This window comes from Vombatus ursinus, unplaced genomic scaffold (assembly GCF_900497805.2).
Source record: "Vombatus ursinus unplaced genomic scaffold, bare-nosed wombat genome assembly UNPS02014653.1, whole genome shotgun sequence".
Taxonomy (NCBI): Eukaryota; Metazoa; Chordata; class Mammalia; order Diprotodontia; family Vombatidae; genus Vombatus; species Vombatus ursinus.
In genome coordinates this window covers 1-4,385 of record NW_020954431.1, presented here as the reverse complement: position 1 = coordinate 4,385, position 4,385 = coordinate 1, and the positions used below count along the sequence as shown (strand labels likewise).

The window sequence follows — 4,385 nt, the reverse complement described above, 5'->3', positions numbered from 1 at the left end:
GCAGGGAAGCCTAGTGCAGGATCCTTTTGAGAGTAGACTTAGTGGCCAGTCTGAGGCAGGGCTGAGCTCAGGCCATGAGGTTGGTGAGCTTGACCCTGGTAGGCAGCCATCATCAATGTGCCTTGGAGCTGCTTCAGAAGCACCTGAGGAGAGAAGCTGCCAGCCCATCTTCCCTTTTGGAGGAATGAGTCTGGGGAATTTGGTCCCTCCCTTTCAAAGTCGCCCGCATCAGTCCCTTCTCAGGCTCTCCCAGAAAATAGCATCAAGTCACTCAGTCAGTAAGCACTGCTTCTCATTCCTTCTTTGGGGAATTTCTAGAATTACTCAAGTCAAAGGCTTTGAGGATGTCTCGGTGCAGTGAGCGCCTGCGCCTCCGTTACCAGGCACTTGGTGATGGAGGCAACAGCAGCAGCAGCAGAAGCAGCAGCAGCAGTGGAGGGAATTCCCAGGTGGCTGAGCAGCACACCAACTGGAGGGAGGGTCCCTTCAGGTAAGAGGAGCCAGAGGAGACTCAGCTGCCTTCTCCATCACAACTCTCCAGGGCAGCCAAGGGCCTTGGCTGCTACCATGTGCACATTTCTTTCCTGCCCCCATTTTTGATAGACACTTCACTCTACTGCTTGCTTTCCCCCCAAACCAGAGAATTTCCTCTCCCCCTGTGGTCCCACCCTTTGGCTGCTGCTGCCTTCTCCTTCTGAGGACAGCAACTGAGGAGGGGCAACTTTGAGCATAGAGAAGGCTGGAAACCCTGAGGCCTGAAGCTGGGCAGGGAACAACCCCTCTCAGCCACAGATCTCTTCTCCCTGGCCGAAGGCCCATGCTTCTTAGGGTGAAGCCAGGTGGGTGAAGGGCCTGTGGGTGAGGAGATATTTTCAGCTGATTCTTGGCTCCCCTGATACCTCATCCTGGTGGTTTCATGTGGAAAGAGCTCCCCGCCCCTCCCCGGCCCATGGTAGCTATGGCTTGCTTGAATCCTGCCTCACACGTGATAAATTATTCATCCCTTTAAGGAAAAGAACAGCGAAAGAGGGCTTTGGCTATCATTACTTTTCATCCTTGAAGTCTCCAGCAAAGTCTCATTCCCCTGCAGGCCTTGCCCCTTCCATTTCCTTCTCACCTGTCCTCTTTTTCACCCTCTTCTCTTTGCTCTTCATGCTTGCTGTCCCCCAGGACTCTGAGGAGGAAGTCCAGTAGGGTCAAAGGCTTCTCACCAGGCCTCTCACCAGCCCCTCATCTGGCCCTGTACACCTGTAACACCCCTGAATCCTCCTCAGGGTACTTCTCCGAGGATGACTCTGCAGGTAGGCATCACTTCTTCTGCCCTGGAGGCCCATTCCCCAGGCACTGCCCCACTTCCTTCAAAGGGTGCCCCATAGCTGGGGGTGGAGCAAGTATCTCTCAGACAAGAGGAAGAGAGAACTCAGCAGTCTGGCTCCAGTTGGGGGATTGAAGGGTGGAGGGGGGGCTCAGGCCTCAGACATGGTTGTCTCTCCTTCTGGGTGGATGCTCATTTCTTCCCTTCCCTGCAGGGCACTCCGTTATCCACCAGCCTGGCTCTGCATCCACCTCCAATAATGGTGCCTCCCAAGTTGGCATCTTTAACTGGATGGCAATATACATTTCAGGTGGGTTGTACCAGGGGGTGGCCACAGTGCCCAGGGGAGTGGTGCTTCGCTGTACCGAGAAGAGTTTCTTCATGCCTATGCAGGGCCAAGCTGGGCCAGGGTGGAGTAACTTGAGGACTCTATGGGGAGATGGGCTTATTATGGAAGGATCCCCAAGCACAGCTGAAGAGCTCTGGGAGGATGGAAGAGCAGAATAGCCAGAAGCAGCTGCAGAGTTGGCATGCTGGGAGACGACTAGATCTGGGAAAGGATGGGCTGGCAGGGGCACGCCTTTGAATCCCTCTGCTGGAACCTTTACAGGTTGGCTCTTTGCAGCATTCCAGTGATGCCTGGGAAACGCCTGGCACTGCCTGACCACAGCTGCCTCCCTCCAGGATTTCTTTCTGTTAATCAGGTCAGTGAGGCCTCCCTGGGGCCTGTCACAATCTAAGATCCACTGCTCCAAGGGACTCCACAGTCCTCCAGGTCAATTTCCCCTTAGGCTTTGCCCTGTTCCTTTTCAGCTTTTGGAGACTTTTACTCAATGAATCTTATGATAGACTCAGGTCAGGGCCAGGAGTGTGCTGGGACCAGCTGCAACCTGCTCCTGAGAGTCAGCTCCCAATTAGGGCTTCGTTGAGTGTCTCCACTGAAGAAGATGATGGGAGAAATGGGTTGTGGGTGCCTTGCCCTCCTCCAGAGCTGGTTGTTGAACATTTAGCAGCACTCGCCTGCCCCCATTCCTCTTGCTTCTTCAGGGAAGTGGGTTGGCTCTGACTACAAGTGGGACTCTCTTCCTGAGTATCTTTTAGGAGCTCTCCCCTCAGTAGTTCCTGCCTCTGATCACAACTGAGTCTGGTGAGTTCACTTCTGCTAGTCTGAGGGTCCTGAGTTTGCAGGGACACTCCCTCCTTTGGGGTTCCAATCCAGAATTTTCTGCCCAGTCTTCCAGGTTTCCAGGCCATGCTTGCAGTTTCTCTGTGGAGGAGCATGGGCAGTTCTCCAGGCTGCCTCCAGGGCTGAATCCAGGAGCCTCTAGAGCAGGGGTGGGGAACCTGAGGTCCCCAGGCCACATGTGGCCTTCTAGGTGCTTGGGTGCGACTTTTGAACTGAGTCCCAGTTTGACAGAATCAATCCTTTGCTGAAGGGGATTGATTTGGTGAACTCTGCTTACAGTGGAGGACCTAGTGGACCACATGTGTCCTCGAGGCTGGTAGGTAGCCCAGGCCTGCCCTGGATTCTTGGGACCATAGGCTGGGCAATGGTGACCAGCCGGCCTCAGCAGGGGTCCCTCCTGCAGCTCTTCCAAGTCCAAATGGGCAAGCATTGTAAGGACTTAGACAAAAGAAGACTAACTAATTCATGAGCAGCATATTAACGTAGTTTTGAAGGAGCCCTGATACGGAGACACCTTCCACTAGACCTGTCAAAGGGCAGCATGTCCCCTTGCATAACAACATGAGCGCCTTTCAGAAAAGCCAAGTTTTCTCCTTCCACTTTACGCCAAGGGTTGTCCATACAAGCCCAGTTCTCCACTTCTTGGGTACCCAGTGGCAGGGGGTGGAGGTGGGAGGGGGAAGAGTGGGCACACCCTTTTGGTTGTTTCATTTGCCACTTAGGGAGGGTCTGCCAGGAGCCAGGGGTGGTGAAGGGCAAGTGCTAACATCTCTTTCATCCCAATGAAATCCAGGAGCTTTTGCACTTGGAAGAAGTTGCTCCTGTTCGTCTTGGGGATGCTGTTCTTTGTGGCTTCGCTGGCTTATGGTGAGCCTTGTGGAGTGCCCAGGTCGGCCACTCCAGATGGGGGCGAAGGACAGGGGTTTGGGGACAGGGCTGTCAAAATGTGGAAGAGAGATCGTTGAAGGGGAACCTTTAGGGAGCCAAAGGGACAAAAGCCCTGGCAAAAGGGACCCAGGCCACATGTGGGCAAGCTCTCCTGCCTCAAATGTCAGAGTTCCATCCTGTCTCTCCTTCTCTCCATCTAATCCAACAAACCTTTATTGTGTGTCTTCTGTATGCTGGCCTCAGAGCCTCATGCTGCAAGGTCAGGATGGCTGTCCCACCCACCTTGAGCATGTCAGGGGCATGGAGTTAATTTATTTGTGCCCTCCGTGGTCACTGACCCGGCACTTGAGGGTGGGGGATTGGGAGAGGCACTGAATCAGGAAGGAATCTATTATCTGAGCAAGACACACAGTCAATGAAAGGTCTGGGGGCTTTGCCCCTTCTCATTGGTGAGAACACACAGGCCAATAGAGACAGGCATGATCCCAGAAGGGCTGGACCCTTGGTCAGGAGCCATGACATCACTCAGTCCATACTGTGAGATCAAGTCCAGCTCAGGAATGATGATACCACATGCAGATGGTCACCAGTGGCTGTCTGCAGTCAGCCTCTCTACAGAGAGCATTCTGGTCCTCATTCAAAAGGGACAGGGCCTTTTGTTGACCAGACTTGGGACAAGAAGGCAGACCTTGTGGCTTCAGTCTCCATGTCCTCTCCCAGCTGAATCTCATCCCTCATTGTTGCCATCATCCAAAAGTAGGATCCTTCTTAGAGGATCATGAGAGAGGGATCCCTTTCCTGAAGGCTCTTGGGATGGAAGTGGCTCTAGCCATAGCCTTCCAGATCATGGGGCCCCTAGCAATATCTGCCTTCCTTAGGCTGGGCTCCTAGCTCACATTGACGCGACACTGCCATACTCAGGCTGGATGGAGGTCCTCACCCTAGACTTCTTGCCCTTCTGACACCTCAGCCTCTGTCTCAATGAGCCTTTTCTCC

At 53.8% G+C, this 4,385-nt stretch overlaps 1 long non-coding RNA gene across 1 annotated transcript; it reads left to right on the top strand.

Annotated features, from left to right (window-relative positions):
* The first annotated feature begins 1,398 nt into the window (after positions 1-1,398).
* LOC114042610 lies at positions 1,399-3,567 on the top strand. The gene is made up of 3 exons (XR_003569004.1): positions 1,399-1,625; positions 1,926-2,019; positions 3,295-3,567. It is a non-coding gene; the product is annotated as an uncharacterized LOC114042610 (long non-coding RNA).
* The last annotated feature ends 818 nt before the right edge of the window (positions 3,568-4,385 follow it).